Source organism: Talpa occidentalis, unplaced genomic scaffold, assembly GCF_014898055.3.
Source record: "Talpa occidentalis isolate TD23 unplaced genomic scaffold, MPIMG_talOcc4v2.1 talOcc4.10, whole genome shotgun sequence".
Lineage (NCBI taxonomy): Eukaryota > Metazoa > Chordata > Mammalia > Eulipotyphla > Talpidae > Talpa > Talpa occidentalis.
In genome coordinates, this window is record NW_023600993.1 from 34,705,907 (window position 1) to 34,731,825 (window position 25,919).

At 44.5% G+C, this 25,919-nt stretch overlaps 1 protein-coding gene across 7 annotated transcripts in view; it reads left to right on the forward strand.

Annotated features, from left to right (window-relative positions):
- The window catches only part of DAG1 (dystroglycan 1), a 62,756-nt gene that overhangs the window by 14,517 nt on the left and 22,320 nt on the right, over positions 1-25,919 (forward strand). Inside the window, exon 3 of one of the 7 annotated variants that reach the window (XM_054693967.1) lies at positions 9,143-9,207. The exons of the other annotated variants lie outside the window; for them this stretch is intronic. The gene's annotated coding sequence lies outside the window, so the exon portion shown is untranslated. The remainder of the gene's footprint in view (positions 1-9,142; positions 9,208-25,919) is intronic. 7 annotated transcript variants of the gene reach the window in all.

The window sequence follows — 25,919 nt, forward strand, 5'->3', positions numbered from 1 at the left end:
CGGGGATCGAACTCATGCTGCAGAAGCTGTGGATTGCTTCATAGTGCGGTGCTTAACCCCGTGTGCCACCAGGGAGGCCTGTCTTATATTTTTAGACTTTAGAGTGATGTTTGGAAGATTGAATTAGCCTGAGTAGAGAAATTTGGTGGGAGGAGACTAGAAGAGAAGCGCTTTATTAAAGATCTAAAAATAGAATTCATTAAAGTCACAAATAGATAACAGTAGAATTCCTGTCTTATTTTCTCCTTCTCTGGGTTTGTTCTACCAGCTGTTACTTCCGCTTACCTGGAAAAGATCATAATATTTTGTCAGAAGGGTCAGCAGTATACTCAGAAACACTGTGTTAATGGGAAGATGTATTTTTTCCAGTTTTAAAAGTAGTTTTAAAAGTAACTGAATTTCTTGGTTCTGGAAAGAAATCCTTAGCAGGAAATATTGATTCTTCTGCTCGGAGAACCAGCCCTGTGCTGAGAGGACACGTGGGAGCCCCTTTCTCTCAAAGCCCTGAGGTTTTTTTTTCTTCTGGCTGGGCATTGCTGAGCAGATAGGATATTCCTGTGTAGGCCATCTAATATATTGGAGTTAATCTGGTGACACTTCAGGTCTCCCTTGGAGTTTTCCTAGGAGGGGTCCTTTTTTGATTCATACAGCTGGAAAGGAATATGGCTGCTCATGCTTTCTTCTCATGCCGGCCTCTGGTGCCCTGGGCTGCCTGTGCCCTTTTCTTCCATGCAAGGGGTGAAGGAATGTTCTGGCCTCCCCACTGCTCCTGCCATGAGTTTCCAGGGAGAATGGGGCCCATTGTGGACTGTGCCTACGGGCACAGTCCTTCGTTTCAGTGTCAGGCCTTCTGTGGCCTTTCTGTCCAGTCTGCTGTGGTTACTGGGTGCTGAGGGGCCAGGAGCCCAGAAAGCAGTCACTTCTTTACATGCTGTGCTGCCTTTGCTGTTTAGGAGTGTCTGAGTCATGGGCCTTTACTTTGTTTGTTTTTGGGTCTGCCCTCTCATTTTGTCATTCCTGTGGACCCCTTTGCAGCCTTGAGCGCCTTTCTGCAGCAGTTCTGAGGCTATATTTGGAGAGGCAGGACTGCTGCTCCCAGGGGTGCCGAGTGTCTGGTCACGGGAAGCTGGGTACTCCTTGTAGGTCTTTCTAATGTACGGTCTCACTGGAAGCATAGGATTAGTCTATTTGTGAATGAAATTGGATTTAAATTCTTGTTTTTAAAATTTATTTTGACCTTCAATTATATACCAGTAAAGCTAGAAAAAAATTATTTTGGCCCAAATCAACTGTAAACTCATTAAAGATGTAAAATGCTAGAATATGATTCTCCTGACTGGGGACTTGGCTTTTTTAAAAACAGGTTTGTTCAAGATATGGGTGCTGTCTCCTGATAGCAAACTGCCTTACTCATCAGGAAGTTCTTCTGACCCCAGGCCAGTGATTCCCTGGAGAAAAATGTATGAGGTATTTATGGTGAGAGGCTTCTTTTTGGGGGATGTTGCCTTCAGACAGGGAGCCAGATGTGTCATCAGCTTTTGTGCTAGCAGGTTTTGTGAAGAATACATGAACCAATTGGTGGTTTTAGAGAAGGCCTGGTTAGGTCCTTCTGAAGTTGGTGAAGGGCTTTTCAACTTGAGGTCTCTGTGATTGAGTGCATGACGGCTAAGAACTTTTCTCATCTAATAGAGATAGGTAGATTTGGGAATGGTTTGGAAGTTACACTTGAGCTTCTAAGTAAAATATTCCATTCTTTCCATGGTGCTTAAGTTTATGTGATATCTTTGTCATCTGTGGAAGTGTCTGTGAAAGGAGCAGCTGGCACTGGCGTTACCCTGGATATTTGCCTTCCTCCTACCTTTCTACAGGAAGAAAATCTAATCTGTATTATTCTTCTGCCTGAGCACTACTCTGTTTTAGGATTGGGAGTGGTGTTTTCTTTTTGTCAAATAAAGAAATAAAACATACTTGCCATGCTGAGGTCATACTGCAATTGCCAGCACTTGTTTTAAGATGGTATTGCGTTTTCTAAAGGAGAGCTCTTCTTTCAGAGTGCCTGGTCATACCATGTCTGGTATTTCGGGTCATGACCTCCAAGAGGTGAGGTCTACCCACTGAGGGTCCTTGCTTTTTTGTCAAGGCAGGCAAGATTTTTGGCACAGTGTGATATGGTTGGACAGTGAAAATGCTGGGTACCCTCAGCAGAAGAAATTTGGACCTGAGGTACTGAATTCCCTAGGACTCTCCCATCCTAATGTGGCATTAAGCAAGACCCTTGACCTCTTTTTTTTTTTTAAAGATTTATTTTATTTATGCATACAACAGCTGGGGTACAGGCCAGAGATGCAGGGGAGTGAGAGGATTCACCAGAGACAGAGTAGGGAGCAGAACACAGGCAGACTGACTGAAATACACTGCTGAGTGGAGCAGCGGGCGAGGTGGGAGAGGTCTCCTTCACCATGTGAGTTTTCTTGGCCCGGCCCGGGATCGAACTCGTGCTGCAGAGGCTGCGGATTGCTTCATAGTGTGGTGCTTAACCCCTTGCGCCACCAGGGAGGCCCAGACCCTTGACCTCTTTGCCTCAGTAAAATTGGGGCAGAATATCCTCCTCATAGGCTGAGAGGAGGAAATAAAATACTGTGCCTTGCATCTTTCTATAATTGCTATTTGTTATTTTTGTATCTGTTCTTTTTCTGGGTAAATTAAGTGTCTGATATTAGATGTATTTCTTAATTTGAGAGATAGATTCAGGGTGTGTTTTGTAATTGTGTTTTATAATTATATGAAGTTATTTTATATGTACCAGGTATGTTATGAAATAAAGCAGATTTAGACATGAGCATTGGTACCTCCCGGAAATATGGTCTACCTTGATTGCTCATTCACTTGTGGAGTTCTGCAGTGTTTTGAGGTGGGTGGTCCTGCCTGGGAGGCATCAAAATGAGCAAAGGACTAAAATAGTTTGAGGAGGAAGGTCTTTGTTAACTACAACTTTGTTTAGGTTTTTAGAGTTTCTATAGAGATTCTTTGTTCCCAGAATTGTTTTCTAAAACTTAACCAGTGAGGTAGAAGGATCAGACTGATAGGTTGCCCTGTAAGTTGAGTAACTAGAGGTGCATCCTCTTTTTTTAAATTTGTATAACATTTCTGTTTGAGTTACTATATTGTAGTAGTGCATGCCTGGTATGAAAAACCCTTGGTTTTCAAAAGATTATACCCATATACTTATTTTTTCCTTGTGTGACCATATGATTTCCTTTACTGGGTAAATGATAGAATGATAGAAAACTTTGACTTATCAACCACTAGGTGCATTTTGAGAGATCGAGAGAGAGTGGGTGCTAATGGTTGAAGGTGGTATAGTGGTGGATTGTATACTTGGAACACATTCAGCAAAACTATAGGGTTTGGAACTCTTCAGACAGGAATTTTGAGGGGTTTTTTTTTTTGTTGTTGTTAATAAGATGAACAAGGGGCCTCCCTGGTGGCGCAAGGGGTTAAGCATCAGATGGTGAAACTATCCGCAACTACAACAGCATGAGTTCGATCCCCGGCCAGGGAGGTGACCCACACGGTGCAGCAGCAGATCTCTCCTGTCTCGCTCTCTGCTCCCCTCAGCAGTGTATGTCAGTCAGTCTGCCTGTTCTGCTCCCCACTCTTTCTCTGGTGAATCCTCTCACCCCCTCACCCGCACCTCTGGCCTGTACCCCAGTTCTTGTATGCATAAATAAATAAATCTTAAAAAAAAAAAAGATGAACAATGAAGTTCAGAGTACTATGAAGTTCTGGGCTTCCTTTACTCCTTGAGGTACAAATCTAGCACAGAACTCCAGAGTGTGAGGAGGAAGAGGGTATTGGATACAGCTTGTAAACAACAAATAATTGTCCTAAAGAAAAAATTTGGGTTTCATTCTTTAGGTGATGAAGGCACTGCATTGTATGATTCCATGCTGGGGTAAGCTGCTCTTTGGTTTCCCTGCAGAGAATGCTGCAGGTGATTTCCAAATAATGGTGGCATTTGGTCTCTGACCTTTGTGTTAGAGACTATTATCAGATAAGGACATGACAAGACCAGAGGGGAGCTGAAAATCTCTAAATACTCACTCAATCCTTTGATAAGCCAGAGGGAAGCAGAGCCCACGGGAGTGGTCCTGGGCAGTGCAGACAGAATAAGCAGTGCAGAGGAGGCCTCTGTATTGGAGCTGATTAGAATCTCATTAGAACAGGAGAAACCCACTGTGGAAGCAAGTTCATTTCTATTGCAGCAGTGCGGACTCCATGCGTGTGTGTGTGTGTGTGTGTGTGTGTGTGTGTGTGTGTCAGAGATTAATCTTGGCAGTTTTATTTCATATGTGGATCTGGGGTGGAGAAAGCAGGAACATCCAGTGGTGTACATAGTGATGTCTGTGTTCCTTAGTTTGTCTGCTCATTTTAAGTTGTCTGAAGCACAGAAGCATACCTATAAGAGAATGTGGGTGACAGGATTATTTGTAAACTGTATATATATAAAATATATATATGTAATATATATATATATTTTTAAAGTATGAGGTGCTTTTCTAAGTGCTTTATATGCATTACTCATGTAATGAATCTTTGTTTATAGTCTGAAAAAAGGAATTCGATCTAGGAAGTGTTTAAGAGTAATTATTAAGTAGCTTTACAAAACAGGCTAGCCTGTGGATTTTGGAAGGACTGTTGGTAGGTATCTAGCAGGCAGACCCTGTTGGTACTGGGTTTTAATTGTTTCATTCAATAGATGCTTTTGTTATTATCAAAACATAACTGATGTCTTAGGCACTGTGCTTTGTCCTGGGGATGGATTTGGTAATGGATGAGACAGGTATGAGCCCTAACCCTGCCCTGTCTATGCAAAGAGAGAAAAGTGAAGATTACTTATCCTCAGTTGGTATTTTTCAGAAGAAAGTGTGGCGAGACCGAGGCTTCCTGCCCCTGGCCAGTGACCATGGGTAGTCAGTGTGCCTCTGATTCCTCACAAGGGGGAGTGGGGGACTAGACTTATCTCAGAGGGTGATGTGAGGGATCAGGGAGAGCACCTTAGTTATTGACAGTCAAGACTAGATTATTTTCAAAGCCAGGCTGAGTTTTGGGCACACAGATGAGTTTATGACCTGTTGAACCATTTCTTGTACCTAATGTCATGCCTTAGCTCATTCTGGTGAGGTGGGGTTTCTAGGATTGGTCAAAGTGGAAGGTTGGAAATCCTCTTGGTTTGATGATGACGATGATGGTGGTGGTGGTGATGGGGGTGTGTGAGTGTGTGTGTGTGAGAGAGAGAGAGACTTTGGGGGATAATTGAGGAAGATGCAGAGGGAGAGATTAGAGAAGATGAACCTTTGAAGTGGGGGGTGGGAGAGGAGCATTTACTGTGAGTGGAGGTATTTTGCTGGGTTTGCTCTGTGAGTTCCCAAGTCAGCTGGAGAAAGGTAGGAGGCAGTGGGGACAGTAGAGGTGGTGATTAGGGATCAAACTAGCAATAGGGGTAAGAGGTACAGAGACTTCGGCTAGCCCTGAGACCATGGAGTTAGGGTGGTGTAGATAGAGCCAGCTTGTGAACAGAACTGAGACAGAAGTTGGGCTTGCCCAGAGTTGAGGCATGGAGCAAATTGAAAGGTAGTGCTGGTGTGCTTTTCCAGAGTAGCAAGTTAAACCAAACCTTTTAGGCTGTAGGAGTCAGGAAAACCTACAGGAGGGCCTCCCTGGTGGCACAAGGGTTGTTAAGCACCACACTATGAAGCGATATGCAGCCTCTGCAGCATGAGTTCGATCCCCAGCGTGCCAGGGAGAAACCACATGGTGCAGCAGACCTCTCCTGACTCACCAGCTGTTCCCCTCAGCAGTGTATTTCAGTCAGTCTGCCTGTTCTGTTCCCCGCTCTGTCTCCGGTGAATCATCTCACCCCCCCCCCCCCAACTCTCCGCATCTCTGGTCTGTGCCCCAGCTCTTGTATGCATAAATAAGTAAATCTTTAAAAAAAAAAAAAAACAAAACAACCTACAGGACAGCAAATATGACTGAGGGGGACATGCTGGGATTTTTGGCACCCCGTTAAAAAAAAACCACGCCATAGCTCTATACCATGTAAGTTGTAGTTACAGTGTTAGCCTGACAATCAGCAGAGCTGTTGGAGATAGTGAGTGACCACTGGGGCATTCCTGATGCTGAATCCTGGAATTAGAAAGAGGTGCCCACCCTCTTATTTCCAGGCCACCCTTTTTGTTCACTCCTCCTGCCTCGGTTCTTTTTCTGCATGTGCTGCTTTGCAAAGTATCCAAGCTTTTCCAGGACTGGTCTTATGTTTATTTTATTTTCTTTCATATATTTAAAAACTTTTTTTCATTACATTTTGTAAAATGAAACCAAAAATAACCACCCCCCCCCAAAAAAAAAAGAAAAAAAATTGCTTAGTGAATCATAAGGTCAAGAAATAGATGTTTGCTGGCACCATGAGTGGTTTCTCCCTGGACCCCATTCTTTCCACAGTCCCTTCTCTCCTTTTACAGGTGATCCCCATATTCTCCTTTTGTATCCATTTCTTTCTTTCTTTTTTTTAATTAATTTATTTATTTATACATGCACTAGGTACAGTCAGAAGCACGGGAGGGTGAGAGAATTCACCAGAGCCAGAGCAGGGAGCAGAACAGGCAGAAGGACCAAAGGGGAGCAGCGGGCGGCAGGAGAGGTCTGCGTGCCATGTGGGACCCTCCTGGCAGCCGGGGATTGAACCAGTGCTGCAGAGGCTGCGGGTAGCTTCGCAGCCCAGTACTCAACCGCTGTGCCACTGGGGAGGCCCTGTATCCATTTCTTTATGTTTCTTTATGGTTTTATCTCTGAAATGTGTATCCTTAGGCCTTATAGTTAAATATTGGACTTTTTTTTAGAACTTGTTTTTTTTTTAATCTATAGTTTCCTCCCATTACTTTTCTTTCCTATGATTTCCCTCTATTCCTTTTCCTCACAATTAACTGCTGAAGATCATGGGCCCTCATTAAACTGTGGAGTCTCCCACAGTCTAGATTTAGTAGATTGTGTCTCAGGGTGCAGTAGAGCACTCCTCTTCTCTGTAGTCCTGAATCAGCAGCTGAATCCGAAGGTCGCATTCCTTGTACCCTTTGTACTAAAGGTTGGGGTGGTTTGGGTCTTTCCTCAGGAGTGCTGCTTTCCCATTGTTCCACACTTTGCTTTTAGCAGGTGCCCATAGCACTGCTTCTGGAAGAAGCCAGACCCAGCTCTCCATGTCAGTGCTTTGCAGTAACAGTGTGAAAGGTGTTAGAAGAGCAAATGCCTGCACCTAGTGTCCTGGCCTAATTTTCCAGGGTGGGTTCATAAAGCTATTCCCTCTCAGGTCCTCTCTTCTTCCTTCACATTGTCCTTTTGCCCTAACTCTCAGCCCACCTGCCTTTCATTATCTGTTGCTGCTGTTATCCCTTCTCTTCAATTTTCCCTTCTTCCTTTCCCCCTTTGTTTATAGGGTGTTCTGGTGGGAGAATATTTGTATGAGGTTTAGGAGAGAGATCCTTATCCTGACTGATTGCTCACCATCTGTAGAATGAAGGTGTTGATTTTGATCACCTAAATAGTTGCATGTGCAGAGTCCCTGAACCTTTAGGTGGGAATTGCCCGTGAGAGGAGGTATTATGTGCTCTGCCAGGATTTAGCTGACCTTTCCCCAGAGCTGGTACATTTAGCATGTGCCTGTGGTGTTTTTGCTTGTTTTGCTATTATTCCACAACATTTCAGATTTCATTTATCTTCTACTTAAATAATTTTGAAGCCAAATAAATTGTTGTTTTTGTTGTTGTTTTCTATGTCTACCATGGTTACTCAGGCCTAAGATAGAATAGGTTTTATTTTCTTGCTTTATGAATCCAAATTTACTGAGAGTTACTCTTTTTTTTTTTTTTTTTTTTTATAGAGGCATTTTTATTTATTTATTTATTTATTTGTTCGTTTGTTTCGTTTATACATGCACTGGGTACAGTCAGAAGCGCGGGAGGGTGAGAGAATTCACCAGAGCCAGAGCGGGGAGCAGAGCAGGCAGAAGGACCGAAGTACACGGCTGAGGGGAGCAGCGGGCGGCAGGAGAGGTCTGCCCACCATGTGGGACCCTCCTCTGGTGGCCGGGGAGCAGCCGGGAATCGAACCGGCGCTGCAGAGGCTGCGGGCAGCTTCGCAACCCAGCGCTCAACCGCTGCGCCACCGGGGAGGCCCACTGAGAGTTACTCTTTAGGGAAGAGAATATCAGGAATTCCAGAATCAGGGAGGCGTGGGCTGTGCTGGAGGAAGGACTGCAGAGACTGCAGATAACTGCTCAGGAACTGTCTGTATGAGTGGGTGTCAGGCCCCAACTGCAGGCTTGGTGGTGAGGAGAGGGCTCAATCTCCTATAGGAGAGATTTATACCACTACTTTTAAAAAATGAATAATTCAGAATTTGGTGAGGTCAGGACCACAATTGTGGCTAGTAGCTGAGGTGGTAAGGCAGGAGTTAAAGCTATGTTTTCTGGTGTTGGCTGCTATGGTGTTCTTGGCTAACAGTGAAGATCCTTAGAGGGAGTCCCTGCTTTCACCTCAGGTGTTAGCAGATGTCAGGCCATGACTGAAATTATCCCAGATCAGAATTGAATTTTCTCATCTTTTAGTCTTTGAAAATCTATACTTTTTTTTAAAAAAAAAGATTTATTTATTTATGCATACAAGAACTGGGGTGCAGGCCAGAGGTGTGGGGGGTGAGAGGATTCACCAGAGACAGAGTGGGGAACAGAACAGGCAGATCGACTGAAATACACTGCTGAGGGGAGCAGTGGGCGAGTCAGGAGAGGTCTGCTGCGCCATGTGGATAGCTCCCTGGCTGGGGATCGATGTCATGCTGCAGTGGCTGCGATTGCTTCATAGGTTGCATCTTTACCCCTTGTGCCACCAGGGAGGCCCTGAAAATCTATACTTTTATAGGTAAAGATGTTTTTGGTTAACCTCCTAGTAACTAGTAGTGTTGCTTTTTTCCTTTTTGGATGTTCCTATATATTTATGTTTTTTTTCTGAAGTATAATATGCATGTAGTAAAATGTATAAATCATAAATTCACAGCTTGATCCATTTTTATGTATGTATACACCACTCAGATCAAGATATAGAACCTTTCCATACGGTGCCTGGTGCTCTTCTCCAAATCAACATCTCCTCAAAGGTAACCACTCACTTCTGTCCATGAGCTTTGTTTAGCTGGAATTACAGTATATATACATATACATATATATACATTTTTTTTAAAGATTTATTTATTTATACATATAAGAACTGGGGTACAGGCCAGAGTTTTGGAGGGTGAGAGGATTCACCAGAGATGGAGTGGAGAACAGAATAGGCAGATCGACTAAAACACACTGCTGAGGGGAGCAGTGGGCGAGTCAGGAGAGGTCTGCTGCACCATGTGGGTCACCTCCCTGGCCAGGGATCGAACTTGTGCTGTAGTGGCTGTGGTGAGCTTCATAGGTTGCGTCTTAACCCCTTGCGCCACCCGGGAGGCCCGTGTGTGTGTGTGTGTGTGTGTGTGTGTGTATGTATGTTCTAATACATACATTTTCTTTATGAAACAGTAGGTCTCTGACATCTGTGATTATGTACCAAAGTTTTCTTTTGTTGTTATGTAGTATTTTACACATGAATATACCATAATTTACTACTTTTCTTGTTGGTCAACATTTGGATTGTTCTAGTTTTTCACCATCATAAATGATACTGAGATAGAATTGTTGGACAAATATATTTGCGATTTTAATTACTTGAAATTTTGCTTACATGCCCTTTGTTGTATTCTATTTTTCAACTTTTTGTTATGGAGACTATCAAGTATACCAAAGGACAGAGTAATACAGTGAATCCCATGTGCCTCTTACCAGCCCCAGCAGCCATCAATCAATGATCAGTCTTGAAGTGTTCACACTCCCATGCACTCTCACACCCACATTACTTTGTAGCACATCTCAGCCTGTCCTTTCACCCATCAGTAGTTCAGTGTATATCTCTGGAAGCTAATATAACTACTTCTGCTTCGAGCTCCTCTCTGGTCCTGGTGTTCTCTGGGCATTTGGGTCTTGGTCCTGATGGTGGAGTATGGTTCCCAGTTCCTGTTACTCATCTTGGAGTTTCCTGTGTCCTTTAGCTTTTCTAGGCAGTCTTTGACCCAGGAACCAGGATGGTATAGAGTTGGGAGGGTCACCTTAGGACTTGGAATGTCAGTTGCTCATGTGGGCACCGCTTTCTGTTGGGTTCATTGTTCATGTGTACTAGTGAGGCTGGTTGGAGAGAAAGATAAGTGGGCTGACAAGGACTTCTATGCTTAGACAAATAATTGTCTGACCCAGATGCTGCCTGGTATGGATAGTTCTTTCCCCAGTGCCCCAAGAGTCTGGAGGGTTTGGCCTCCAAGACAGCTGGGTTACAGCAGTCCCCATAGTCCCTGCTGCACAGTTGAAGGACAACATGCGTCACTCTTAGATTTGGAAATATGACTTAGAAGAGGTTAATGTTTTTCTTTTTTCTTTTTTTTTTAAGATTTATTTATTTATTTATACATGCACTGGGTACAGTCAGAAGCGCGGGAGGGTGAGAGACTTCACCAGAGTCAGAGCAGGGAGCAGAGCAGGCAGAAGGACCGAAGCACATTGCTGAGGGGAGCAGCAGGCGGCAGGAGAGGTCTGCGCACCATGTGGGACCCTCCTCTGGTGGCCGGGGAGCAGCCAGGGATCAAACGGGCGCTGCAGAGGCAGAGCCTGTGGGCAGCTTTGCAACCCAGCGCTCAACCGCTGCGCCACTGGGGAGGCTCAGAAGAGGTTAATGTTTTTCAAAACAGTGAAAAAATACTAACTTCCCTCTCCTGTCCTACTTGTGCTCAACACTTGTATCTGTTCCCACTGCTCTGAAGTTGTGGTGGGGCTGGCCCAGGACGTGCCCTGGTCCAGAGGGTGAGGGTTATTAGTCCAGGGATGCACAGTGGGAGCAAGGAGCATCACAGATACCTTATTATTTGGAGTAATTAGCTCATAAATTCTGCATAGCAGTTTTCCTCTGAAGTAGTCGAGTTTGACTAAGAAAAACATAGCACCATGTTTTGATTCATTAGTTGTCTGCGTGCTCACCCTCCCATACTCTCATACCAACTAACTATGAAGTACCGTTACTTCCAGCTTGAATTTATGACATATTCTGCCACCATGCCCATTAATCAAGCAGTAGAGTGGGGCAAATGGCTATCTTGTGTTGTAACCTGCCTCACGTTCCTTTCTCTTCAATCTCATGTTAGTAATGGAGTATGACAATAACTCAATTTTAGTGAAAGTAAGAGAAAAGTCTCATATCGTTAGGAGGGACTGTAAATTTGAAGGCTTTTTTTTTTTTAAGATTTATTTATGCATTCAAGAACTGGGGTGTAGGCCAGAGGTTTGGGGGATTAGAGGATTCACCAGAGACAGAGTAGGGAGCAGAATAGGCAGATCTACTGAAATACACTGCAGCGGGGAGCAGCGGGCAAAACAGGAGAGGTGTACTGCATCATGATGGTCAGCTCCCTAATGGGAGGTCGAACTCATGCTGCAGTGGCTGGTGATGCAAGCGCTGGGACTTTAACCCCTAAGCCACCAGGGAGCCCCAGTTCTAGTAAAATTTAAAAATTACAATTATGAAGTATATGACTTCATTTGAGCTTTAGAAATAAACTAAAAAGAGATGTTCTTATTTTTGTGTTCAGAGGTACATTAAATGACGAAACCAGCCTGCTTAAGCTAAAGAAACCAGCCTGCTTAAGCTGAGGACTTGGGCGGGGTGGGAATCTGCTTTTCACTTCTGCCCTGGTGAGACTGTGTCTTTTGAATTGTGACTGGTGCTCATTAGTGGGGAATCTGATACTGGAAACACTGGATTTAGCTTGCCCAGATCTACCTTTTGCTGTGGGACTTCTGAACTTGGTGAAAGTCTGCTCTGGGATTTTTTTTTTTCCTCCAGGAGGGAAGCTGCTGGGAGGGGAAGATAACTATTTTTAATCTTAAGCAAATATAGCCCCGTGTAGTAATTTCAGGCTCTACTGTGACATTTTCTTCCATTACAACCCAAGTCACTTTTAAAACAAATAAAGTCCTTTTTTGGTATATTTTGTGTTTGTAGTATTTGTGAAGGAAAATGCTTTTAAAATACCCTCATTTTCCCTTACAAACTTGGAGGACTTGGGGGCTCAGTGGGCTGTGTGTTTTGAATCCTGCAGTCTGGGAGTTTGCTCCCTGGAACCTGGAATGCTGCTGGACAGAATGCTGGGGTGTGAGGTGAGTGGTGGAGTGAGGGCTGGAGAGGGTGTCAGTTTAGGAGCTGGTCTGCTGACTTTGCCTCACAACTGTTAAGGAGTATCCCTGCTTTGCCAGGGAAGAACTGAAGTGTAGGGAGGGAAGCAGACCATGTTCCACATTCGTTCCTATGTATTTTCTTTCCATTTTACATAGCATATATTTTTGTGACTTTTAAATTTTAATATAAACTTCAAAATATAGAAAACCTCAGCAACAGTACAGGAACTCCTAAACACTTTTCCCCTAGAATCATCTTTTGTTTATGTTTTGCCTTGTTTGCTTGATGATTCTCTTTTTTCTATCATACATCTTTTTTCCTGAACCATTTACGAGTAATTGGCAGCCATCATGCCCTTTTCCTTCTAAATAATTAATTGTATATTTCCTAAACATAAGGACATCCTCTTACATAATCATAGTACAACTATCAAGATCAAGAATTTGACATAGGGCCTCCCTGGTGGCGCAAGGGGTTAAGTCTCAGCACTATCCCACATGGTGAAGCAGACCTCTTTTGTCTTACCCACGGCTCCCCTTAGCAGTGTATTTCAGTCAATCCACTTGTTTTCCCCACTATCTCTGGTGAATCCTCTCTCCACCACCCACCCCGCCAATACCTCTGGCCTATACCATAGTTCTCAGATGCATAAATAAAATAAATCTTAAAAAAAAAAAAGAATTTGATCTCGGTGTAATATCTAATCTACAGTCCATATTCAAATTTTCTCAGTTGTCTCAGTAGCATCTTTGATAGGTCCCATGTAAGAGGACAAAAGATACTGTTTTGTCCTGATGATCAACTCTGATTAAAAAGGTGCCTGGTAGTTATCTCTATTGTAAAGTTGCTGTTTTTTGTGTTTGCATTGAATAAATAACTTATGGGGGTTATCTTGAGACTGTAACATGTCCTGTTCCTCATCAATTGTTGACCCTTTACTGTCAGCATCCAGTTATGCTACTAAGACCATCATTTCTTTCACATTAGTTGTCTTTCTCACCTCACTGGTTTATTTACATTAGCTCATATTCATATTATTATTCAGTGTGATACACTACATTTTTGCCATTCATTTTGATGCCCAGAATGGCATGGTTTGGCCAATGGGATCCTCTTCAAGATTTCTCTTGTGTTCTTTTTTTTTTTTTTTTCCTAATAGAGGTATGTTTTTATTTATTTATTTTATTTGTTTGTTTTTGTTTATACATGCACTGGGTACAGTCAGAAGCGCGGGAGGGTGAGAGAATTCACCAGAGCCAGAGCGGGGAGCAGAGCAGGCAGAAGGTCCAAAGCACACTGCTGAGGGGAGCAGCGGGCGGCAGGAGAGGTCTGCGCACCATGTGGGACCCGCCTCTGGTGGCCGGGGAGCAGCTGGGGATCGAACTGGCGCCGCAGAGGCTGCGGGCAGCTTTGCAACCCAGCGCTCAACCGCTGCGCCACTGGGGAGGCCCCTCTCCTGTGTTCTTTTGACATGTTCTCATGTTTGACCACTCCCTGATTTTCTGGTGCAACAAAATATATCCAGACTCCTTGCTCCAGCCTAGCATCAGCCCTTTCCACAAGGAGCTTGGTTCCTTTTAATTTTAGAAGGCAGATTATGGATTTTACTGTTTTTTAAAATAAATCTAATTATATATTCTGTTATTTATGTTGCAGTTAAATAAAGGAGCTTCATGAATGTCCAGTTTTTGATTTGTGTTATAAGTGGAACAAATAAAACCTGATATTAACAGTATGATCATATGAACTTGAGCAACAAGTTATTTGTTGAGCAACCTGCCTCAAAAAGAATTTTTTAAGATTTATTTATTTATTTATGCATATAAGAACTGGGGTACAGGCCAGTGGTATGGGGAGGGGGCGATGAACGAATTCACCAGAGACAGAGAGGGGGACAGAAGAGGAAAATCAACTGAAATACACTGCTGAGGGGAGCAGCAGGCAAATCAGGAGTGGTCTGCTGCGCCATGTAGTTAGCTCCCTGGCTAGAGCTTGAGCTCATGTTGCAGTGGCTGCAGATAGCTTCTTAAGTTGCATCTTAACCCCTTGTGCCACCAGGGAGGCCCAAGATTTGTTTATTTACGCATATAAGTACTGGGGTGCAGGCCACAGCAAGCGAAGACAGGAGAGGTCTGCTGTGCCATGTGGGTCAACTCCCTGGCCAGGGATCAAATGCGTGCTGCAGTGGCTGTTGATAGCTTTTTTTTTTTTTTGGCGATAGCTTGATAGCACTGTCTTTAACCCTTGAGCTACCGGGGAGGCCCTCAAAAAGAATTTTGTTTCTACTTAATGCAGGGAAATAATCAGAGCTGAGTTGATTTCTAAATAGGGAGAATATATAGGAATGTTCATAGACAGGCTGTGGACTGCCTGAAGCCCAGCTCCATGACTCTGAGTCAGGGTAATCATGCTGTATCCTTTGAGGTAATGGAGCAGATGTTTCAGGTGATCTTTGTATAGTTCTCTGGCAGGTGGGTACCTGTGTCATGTGAAGACGAAGTTCTGACCTTTGTTTCCTTTCTGTGTATCATTAGACTGTGTGTACAAATCAGATTTGGCCCCTGCTCTCACTTTCATGAAGAAGGAATGATATAAAGGAGGCCTAATCAGATAATGGAGGCTAATTTGGGCAGGTTCCCTGAGGAAGCAGCATTTAAGAACTAGGAACTGGAGGGGGAGTTAGACAAACCTGACAAATGCTTTTTTTTTTTTTGGTGCCAGGCAGGGAGGGTGGATCTGATCCATGAGCAGCTGTCATGAGCTGCCTGGAATGCAAGAGCCACGTGATGGCACTTGTGGCTCAGGCAAGTAACCTGGCAAACTGGGCATCCAAGTCCTGACTCTGCCTCTTCTGCTTCTTCATTGGTGTGAACCTCAGTTTTTTTTCATGTCATAAAGGAAATATTAGCTGTTCTGCAGGGTCACTGTGAAGAGCAGGAGTCACATGCCAGTCTGAAGGTGTTGCAGCATCCAGAACATGATCTTCATTATGGCAGTGGGATGTAGGGTGGACCATGGTCATTGAAAAAGGAAGTCTTTATGGAGAGTGTCATCTGTTCAGGCACTGGACTGAGTCTGAATGGCCGATGTATCACCCCCAGTTCATCCTGACTGAGCCCTGTGAAGACCAGAGACACTATGGTTCCCATTTCATTGATGAGAAAACAAGCTTAGCACCTGGAGGCCAATTTGAGGTGATTGGGCTCATGCCAAAAATCAGAGCAAGGGACTGCTGCAGCCACTGCAACCCTGAGGTGGGTAAAAGAGTAGACACGTCATAAAAGAGAAAATTCTAGTACTATTCCTGGGTATTCCATGTGGTGCCAGTGCTGCCTCTTAGCAGCATTGATGTGCTTTATCAGGGGGCCAGAACATTTAGGAGAAACTTCTGAGACTCTAGTTAGAGAATTTCAGTATAGAGTCCTTGTTCTGGTGAGGATTGGTCAGGTGTGATGATGAACACAAGGGTAAGTCCCTGTGTATTCTAGCCCCTTTCAGTTTTGTGGTTTTTTTTTTAAGATTTTATTTTTTGCATGGAAGAACTGGAGGATAGGCCAGAGGTACAGGGGTAAGAGGATTCACCAGAGACAGAGTGGGGAGCAGAACAGGTACATCTACTGAGACACACTGCTAAGGGAAACAGGAGAGGTCTGCTGCGCTACCTGTGTGTTAGCTCTCTGGCGAGGGATCTAACTCAGGCCATTGTGGTGATAGCGCTGAGACTTAGCCCTGGGCCACTAGGAAGGCCCCTACTTTCAGTTTTTTTTTTTTTTTTTAAAGATTTATTTATTTATGCATACAAGAGCTGGGGTACAGGCCAGAGGTGTGGTGGATGAGAGGATTCACCAGAGACAGAGTGGGTAACAGAACAGGCAGATCGATGGAAATACACTGCTGAGGGGAGCAGTGGGCGAGGCAGGAGACGTCTGCTGTGTCATGTGGGTAGCTCCCTGGCCAGGGATCTAACTCATGCTGCAGTGGCTGCAGACAGCTTCATAGGTTGTATCTTAACCCCTTGCGCCACCAGGGAGGCCCTACTTTCAGTTTTAAATCTCTCTCGGTGCCTATTCATGTGGTGTGGGCTCTAAATCGTACTGCTTATTACCTCCTGTTATGTTTCAGAACTGCTGTCTTAAAAGTAGAGTTTACAGTTGGTGGGAATTTGTGCCCCAATCATTGGGGTGGGTCCCAGGCATCAGCATTCTGTGTCCCTGCTTAGGCGATTTTAATGTGTAGCCATGGTGTAGAACCACCATTCCAAAACTTAGCAGAGCCTGTGTCCTCAGTTGAAGAAATTTAGCCTGCCTCACAGAGGGAGAAGTGGGTGTTACTAAATAAACCTTCCCAATTGGTGGACCAAAATTCACCCAAGGAAGCTGGTCGCTGAGGAAGAAAGCTTACTGGAATTTGGTGGCCAGGCATTAGAAAGGGGTGCCTTCTGCTTCCCTCTTCCTGGGAAAGAACCTCATGCCCGACACTGGAGTTATCTAGGTGTTTTTGAAAAGGTAAAGGAAGGGGAAAGATCGAACTTTGGTATAAAGCCACATTTGAGGAAAAACATTGATTTGTGTTAACTCACCAACTAAATATTTGTTAAGCACCTATTCCAGTTGAAGAGCTGAGTTAGATGTTATGGGAGTAAGCACTTCAGGTTAATTGGCATATAATTGTGCTATAGGAACACCCGTGGTTCTGTGTTCAGGAGAATTTGCTGTGGAACATACTCTTTGTTAAATGAATGGCAGGGATTGTGCATACCTGCATAGAAGAAAAATTCCTGGATTGGTGAAGGAAGGGAGGTCTCTCAGAAAAGTGAGACTTGGAGCCCAATCCTAAAGATAAACTGAGAATCTGAGGGTTCAGTAGTAGACATCTCTGCACTGGACAGTGATGAAATGTCCCAACTTGTAGAAAGTGGAGTCCAGAGTAGAGTGACCAGAGGTCAGGCATGAGCCAGGAATCTTGGACAAGGCGGTGACCAAGACTAGTGGGGTGGGAGTGAAGAGATGACAGGTGAGACTGGAGTGGTCCAGGTGGTGGGAGGGGGAAAAGATCCAGTACATACTCTCTCAGGTCTCAGGCTTGTTTTTTTTTTTTTTTTTAAAGATTTATTTATTGATTGATTGATACATACATACAAGCACTGGGTACAGTCAGAAGCGCGGGAGGGCGAGAGAATTCACCAGAGCCAGAGCGGGGAGCAGAGCAGGCAGAAGGAGCGAAGTACACTGCTGAGGGGAGCAGCGGGCGGCAGGAGAGGTCTGCGCGCCATGTGGGACCCTCCTCCGGTGGCCAGGGAGCAGCCGGGAATCGAACCGGTGCTGCAGAGGCTGAGGGCAGCTTCGCAACCCAGCGCTCAACCGCTGTGCCACTGGGGAGGCCCTCAGGCTTGTTTTTGAACTTGGCTGGGAGGCTGTGTCTTGACCCACATCATTAGGTGGTGATGGTGGGTCCATTTCCCAGGGAAGACCAAGGGGAAACAGGAATCTATCTAGACCCTTATGTCCTTTATCTCCCCATACTCTTGAATGAACAGACAGGTCTGAGAAGTGGAGACCATACTCTGAGGGCTTGAGTTTCCCTGATTGATGCTGATCTGTACTCTCCTTCACCCTAGCCAGGCCCTTCTATTTGGCACCCACTGAACCAGTTTGAGCACAGTATCCAGGTGAATTAGACCCTGTTCCAACCCTCAAGGGACACCTAGTGTAGTAAGGAACGCTTTTTTAATTTTATTTAAAAAAAAGGTTTATTTATGCATACAAGAACGGGTACAGGCCAGAGGCGTGGGGGGTGAGAGGATTCGCCAGAAACAGAGTGGGGAGCAGAACAGGCAGATTGGCTGAAATACACTGCTGAGGGGAGCAGCGGGCGAGACAGGAGAGGTCTGCTGCGCTATGTGGGTCAGCTCCTGGCCAGGGGTTGAACTCATGCCATAGAGGCTGTGGATAGCTTCATAGGCTATGTCTTAACCCCTTGCACCACCAGGAAGGCCCTATTTTTGTTTTTTTTTTTTAAGATTTATTTATTTATGCATACAAGAACTGTGAACTGCTTCATAGTGCAGTGCTTAACCCCTTGTGCCACCAGGGAGGCCTTCACTGAGTCTTAAATGCCCATGGAGGGCCTCCCTGGTGGAGCAGGCGGTTGAGTGCTACACTGTGAAGCTGTCTGCAGACTCTGCAACACAGGTTCGATCCCGGCCGGCCAGGGAGAAACCCACATGGCACAGCCAAACTTTCCTGTCTCGCCTGCTGCTCCCCTCAGCAGTGTATTTCGTCAGTCTGCCTGTTCTCTGATCCCCGCTCTGTCGCTAGTGAATCCTCTCACCCTCCTGCAATCTGACCTGTACTCCGGTTCTTGTATAAATAAATAAATCTCTTAAAAAAAAAATGCCTATGGAGGTTGAGGCCTTGTCACTGCCTTGGCATCACTGTCAGTGTCACACAGATCCTGGATGCATTGCAAGTACTCTGAAAAATATATTTGCAAACTTTAAATTAGCTTTCTTTGAATTAGCTGCAGTTGTTTACAGTGTTGTAGAAGCTGCTTCTCAAGTTTGCAACTTGGGTTTGTGAAGTGGAAACTTTGGTGTCAACAGTGTGTGCTGGGTGACTTCCTGTTTCTTTCTTTTTTTCTTTTTTAAAGGACATCCATGCCCCCCCTTTTTTTTAAGATTAATTTATTTATGCATGCAAGAACTGGAGTACAGGTCAGAGGTACAGAGGGTGAGACGATTAACCAGCGATAGAGTGGGGAACAGAACAGGCAGTTCGACTGAAATACACTGCTGAAGGGAGCAACGGGCGAGTCAGGAGAGGTCTGCTGCGCCATGTGGGTAGCTCCATGGCTGGGGATCAAACTGGTATTGCAGTAGCTGCGGATAGCTTCATAGGTTGTGTCTTAACCTGGTGTACCACCAGGGAGGCCCGACTTCCTGTTTCTTAACCCTAAGTCGCCTAAGGTAAAGAACTTTAGCGACTTTTTGAGGTTTCTGTGAATTGTGAGTTTATAAAGAGAGCTTGATTAAAAAGCAAAAACAAGACTCCCAGCTCTCCAGATAAGTACTACTGTGAATTTGTTATATTTTAAGTTCTTTTTCCCAAAGAAATTTGAATTTTCTGTAAGCATTTGCTGAATGTAGCAGATAATGGTCTAAAAGGTTGGCAGAATACTGGAGGTCTGTGCCCTTCCTTGGCATGAAAAGCATCTTCAAGGAGCCTGTGGCTCCCTATTTATTTCCCCTGTGGTTCTGCTGGTTCATAGCTGGTATACCTACTTGGATTGTAATAGTCAAGGAGATCTGGAAGATATCCTACGGAGAGAGGACTGTTTCTTGCGGCCATTTTCTCAATCAGGTAAGAAACTTCTCAAGCCCAGCATGTCTTGATGCCTTTTGATGAACAACTTGGTAAGGGTGTTGAGGGTGCTTTCCCCTGTTCCTGTTGCAGTTTGGTCTTATCTCAGTATCCCCCTCTCCTCCATACAGAAATTTTATCAAGGGATAATTAGGTGGAGGGACAAATGTAGGGACAAAGGCCAAATCCTGTTTTGTCAGTCAAATGCCACAAAAGCAGCTTTGTCAGAGAAGATGGAATCACAGCTCTATCTAATTTACTCATGTTCTCTATTTTGCCTGTGATTTCTGTGTCTTATCCTTTTCCTCAGGAAGTTCTGAGCAGGGAGGGCACTGGCTGTCCTCATGCCTCTAGGGGTTGGGTTAAGAGCACAGTACCATGAAATCTCTCACAGTATCATATTTACCCTTGCCTGAGCTAGGGTTTATTCCTAAAACTACAGAGCATTTGGTTTAATACAGTAAAACATAAATTTTACCTTTACAAAAGAGGTTGTCCTTTAAATAGAGAGCTTCCAGCACAAGTAATGATTTACATAGAGACTGGGAAGGGCAGCCTCCTGTGTACTGCCTTAGAAGCCAGTTGAAGATTAGTGGGAAATGAAGACAAAGCATGTGAACAATAAAACTGGGTTGGCGGGAGTTCATCCATGCCTGACACTGACCTAGCTTGGAAAATGAGGATATCTCAACACTGTTTGGAGGAAGAAACAACACCTGTGCCCTAGGAGATTGTGGCCACCATGGAAAAGTACTTCATAGCTGCTGGTTTCCCCCTACTACTTGGGAATTTGTAAATTATTGCTAGCTGTACCCTTTTGATGAGACAGAAGATTTCTCTTGCATTTTTTTCTTCTTTCTCTACCCCTTTTTCCTTTTAATTCTTAATGCTTGGATTCGTTTTAAAACAGGAATTTCCAAATAATTATTATTGTGTAGAAATGTATTTTTTCCTTTCGTGTGAAGGGAATGATCAAAGCCTGTAGAAAGAGGAGATTGGACAGCAGGAGGTGAGGACAAAGGCATCTTTTAAAGATTTCTTGAGTTATGTTAACCTTGGTGTAAATCTATCCTGGCAGACAGTGGTTGGGGATCCACTGGAGCTTAGAAGAGGAGAACACTTGGGAATAATGGGTTTTCTCTCTCTTAGTGTTGAGCTATACCTGAACTGGACACTTCTTTAAATTTGTGCTGTGATTCTTAAGGAGCAGCCTAATGTCCTTTGCTTGGGCAAGATCAGCAATGCAGGAGCCAGTGGGACCTGGCCCAGGAATTTTCACCAAGGTCACTGGGAGCTGTTACTTTCAGGTGCTATGCTAGGCAAACCTGATCCCAAGCAGACATGGCAGACTCCCTGTCCTGTTCAGCTTTATTGGCCTTGTGCGCCATTTCGCTGCTTGGTCATAGAGTGTCTGGCATTGTAGAGCAGTTTCCAAGAGTTTGCAAGGACATCTTTTGGCAGTTTTGCTCCAGCCTTTGGAAACACACCAGTAAAAGACTTAGCAGAGAAGTTTGTAATAATTTAGATTTTGTAGCTGTGGCAAGACTGAGGTGGGTAGGAGGGCCAATTAGACCGAGTCATATGTGGGAGGGAAGGAATTTTGCTAGCAAGAAAGCCTGAGCAAAGGGAGTGGGTGCTAGTTGTGTCTTGTCCTTTTATAAACAAGGTTTGTTGATCTCTGACAATGTCTGGTATGAGTGAAATGTTCTTGATGGTTGAGCTTTAAGAATGTGTCCAAAAATGAGAACGTGGCCAAAAGCAGGTCACCACTTTAAATACTAAAGATTGAAGTATTGCATAGATAAACACCGGCTACGATGGGATGGCACATTAACAGTGAAGATGCAAGGTCACTTGGGTCCCTGACACCCCTGTTGGGCTTCTGAGGCGCATACGGAGAGGCAGGGCCAAGGGCTACAGCAAGGGGAACCTGAGTAGGGAGCTGAGGGGTGCCTGGCGCCACTCTGACATTTCATCTCACTCTTCTGTTTCGGAGTCTGATTAGCCAATTAGGTCAAGAAGACCAGCAGTCAGCATACTTTCTAAACTTAATTCATTGAAGTCAGATTAGCATGTTTGTTAGGACCTATAGCATTTATTTTTAATCTTTTATAATGGAAAAAAGTATCAGTTCAGCTTTTAACTTCTAAGTGTGAAAGCAGGTGATTACTGCTTTTGTGCTTGGTGAATAATTTTGGGGATTTAGTAAAACCCTTTTCCTGTTTATGCTGAGTGCCTTCTTGGTGCCATACATCTATTGGGGAAGAGAACAACAAGCTCCTAAGCCTCTAACACCCCTGCCAGGGATCTCTTCTCCCGTCTTCCTCTCTGGACAGCCCTTCATTGGCGTCTAGCTTTGACCTTAACAGACACTGACACTCTGCCTTCACAGTGTAGTCCTCTACCTTTGTACTAAGATGAGCAGGGGAGTTTGGGGCAACTCAAGAGGCAACTTACTTTTTAGTAAGCACCTACTTAGCAAACACCTGTTTACATTAATAATATGTAAGGGGGGCCTCCCCGGTGGCGCAGTGGTTGAGTGCTGGGCTGTGAAGCTGCCCGCAGCCTCTGCAGCACCGGTTTGATCCCCGGCCGCTGGGAGGGTCCCACATGGCGCGCAGACCTCTCTTGCCGTGCCAGCTGCTCCCCTCAGCAGTGTACTTTGTCAATCTGCCTGTTCTGCTCCCCACTCTGTCTGTGGTGAATCCTCCCACCCTCCCGCGAATCTGGCCTGTACCCCTGTTCTTGTATAAATAAATAAATCTTAAAAAAAATTCTCAGAATTTACAATCAAGGAAAATTAAAAAATATATATATATAAGTACTTGGTTCGTTACCTCTGTTTTATGATTTAGTAATGTATGTAAATCTTAATTGAGTATTTTTGGTTGAAAATTGGGAAGACTGCATAGCAAAAGAAGCTTCCTTCACACATAGCACAAGGTAGGTAGTTAATATACACTGAAGTGTTAATTATTGTTGGGCTGTCTTGAGATAACTGTAATTCACTTTTTTTTCACTTTTTTAAATTTTATTTTTTATTTTTTACATTTTTTACATCACTTTAATTGGGTTTTTGGATGCCGCATCCGGATATCCAGTTGTGGTGTAATGCATTCCCACTTGGATTCTACTGAGTCTGCCCACCTCCTGCACTTACTCCCCTACTTCCACCCTCGTCCCTGTTCAGCTGCTGCAGTCAAATGGACAGTTAGAGCTTGGTCCTTTGTCTTTGGACTCATTTTACTTTTTTTGTTCTCAGTACCCTACCTGGGCATTCATAATTAAAAGGCTAGAACTGAGCCTCCTGTTTTTCTTTTTCTTTTTTTTTATTTAAAAAAAGATTTATTTATTTATTTATGCAAGCACTGGGTACAGTCAGAAGCATGGGAGGGTGAGAGAATTCACCAGAGCCAGAGCAGGGAGCAGAACAGGCAGACCGAAGAAATACACTGCTGAGGGGAGCAGCAGGCGTGGCAGGAGAGGTCCATGCGCTGTGTGGGACCCTCGCCAGCGGCCGGGGATCGAACCGGCACTGCAGAGGCCACGGGCAGCTTTGCAGCCCAACACTCAACCGCTGCGCCACCAGGGAGGCCCCTGTTTTTTTAAGTCTAATTTGTATGACCAAGTAGTGTTTTTGTTTTCTAATATTTATTATAATTGTAACATTAACATAACAAAAGTTATCATTTTGGGCATTAAATTTTTGAAATTATGGTAAAAGATGAAGTTTACCATCTTAGCCACTTTTAAGTGACTTTCTTTAGTAATTGAGTAATGTTTAACAGCAGCTTGTGGAGTGCAATGAAGTGTAGAAGGAATAGTTTTTCAGTGAACACATGAGATGTTAAAAATCTACCCAGATTAAAAACCACAGTCCAGTAGAGAGTGACCATTCAGCCCTGGGTTTTGAACCATGTCTTTCTTCACTTTCTGAATTGCACCTGCGTGGGTGTGTACCCAGGTATGGAACCCTTGCTTCCTTCCTGTTTTCATTTAAAAAACTAAACCACCTTCAGCAGAAACCACTGTTCTTCCTGGATCTCTGCTTTTGATATCTGTGATAAGTGAGAGTTTGTAAGAGTTTTCCAAATGAGAAGAGTGTTCAAAATAGCTTTTCTGTTTGATAGACTATAATAGTGCTTTTCTCTCAGATGCTTTTTTCCTCCCATCACATATTCTACATTTAAATTTCTAGCTGACTGGGCCTCCCCTGGTGGCGCAGTGGTTGAGCGCTGGGCTGTGAGGCTGCCCGCAGCCTCTGCAGCGCCGGTTCGATCCCCGGCCGCTGGCGAGGGGCCCACTAAATAAATAAATAACTAAATAACTAACTAAATAAATAAAAATTTCTAGCTAAGTATGTGGCCCTGGACTTCTTTGGTGGACTCCCTAGCCTCTGAGGGTGTCTTGCCAGAGTTGCCCTGACACCTCTGGCACACAGGTCAGTCAGGAAACTTGTCTCTTACCAGGGAAACCTCACCTGCCTCCTGAGATGTGCCTAATTTTAGGGTGACTCCTTCGGTCTTCACCAGTGACTTAGCTTAACATCTTCATCTGATGCCAGGAAATGAAAAAAAAAAAACAAAAAAAAAAACCCTGTTTTTAATCCAGAGTAGTGAAATCTGCTTGTTTTTCTGGTATTTAAAGCCCAAGTTAACAGTAACGTCACATTATTGTTTTCCATTGTGTTGAGTACATCTGGTTGGCCATCAGGTTGAGCAGTTTTGACCTTCCACAAAAATTTTTATATTAATGTGAGACTGACATTTTATTTTTTAAGATTTACTTTATGCATGCAAGAATTGGGGTATAGTCCAGAGGTGTGGGGGGTAGGGTGAGAGTATTCACCATAGACAGAGTAGGGAGCAGAACAGGAGAATTGACTGACATACACTGCTAAGAGGAACAGTGGGCGAGACAGGCAAGGTCTACTGTGCCATGTGGGTAGCTCCCTGGCCAGGATTGGAATTCATGCTGCAGTGGTTGCTGATAGCTTCATAGTACTGAGACTTAACCCCTTGCATCACCAGGGAGGCTGAAGACTTATATTTTATATTCAGTTTTTACTTCTGAGGTGTGGACAAAAGCCTTTTATAGATGGAAACCTAAAGCCATTGCAAAAATTTTGCTTTTGACTTTTTTTCCCCCCTCAAGATTTATTTATTTATTTATACAAGAACCAGGGCACAGGCCAGATGCGCGGGAGGGTGAGAGGATTCACCAGAGACACAGCGGGGAGCAGAACAGGCAGACTGATGAAATACACTGCTGAGGGGAGCAGCGGGCGAGACAGGCGAGGTCTGCTTTGCCATGTGGGTTGCTCCCTGGCCGGTATCGAACGGGTGCTGCAGAGGCTATGGACAGCTTCACAGCGCGGCACTTAACCACCTGTGCCACCAGGGGAGGCCCGCTTTTGACTTTTCTAAAACCATTTCAAACATGCCATTTTATTATTTTAGTTTGGTTTTTATTTTTATTTATTTATTTAATAAACTTTTTTTTTTTAAATAGAGGCATGTTTTATTTATTTATTTGTTTGTTTTGTTTATACAAGCACTGGGTACAGTCAGAAGCACGGGAGGGTGAGAGAATTCACCAGAGTCAGAGTGGGGAGCAGAGCAGGCAGAAGGACCGAAGTACACTGCTGAGGGGAGCAGCGGGCGGCAGGAGAGGTCTGCGCGCCATGTGGGACCCTCCTCTGGTGGCCGGGGAGCTGCCGGGGATCAAACCAGCGCCGCAGAGGCCGCAGGCAGCTTCGCAACCCAGCGCTCAACTGCTGCGCCACCGGGGAGGCCCTGGTTTTTATTTTATTTTTTTAAGAGTTTTTTATTTATACAAGCACTGGGTACAGTCAGAGGCGCAGGAGGGTGAGAGAATTCACCAAAGCCAGAGTGGAGAGTAGAACAGGCAGAGTGACGAAGTACACTGCTGAGGGGAACAGCGGGCGGCAGGAGAGGTCTACGCGCCATGTGGGACCCTCGCCAGCGGTCGGGGATTGAACTGGCGCTGCAGAGGCTGAGGGCAGCTTCGCAGCCCAGCGCTCAACTGCTGCGTCACCGGGGAGACCCTGGTTTTTATTTTTATATTTAAAATTTTTTTTTTTTTAAAAAAGATTTATTTATATAAGAACTGGGGTACAGGACAGATATGCTGGAGGGTGAGAGAATTCACCAGAGACAGAGCGGGGAGCAGAACAGGCAGATGGACT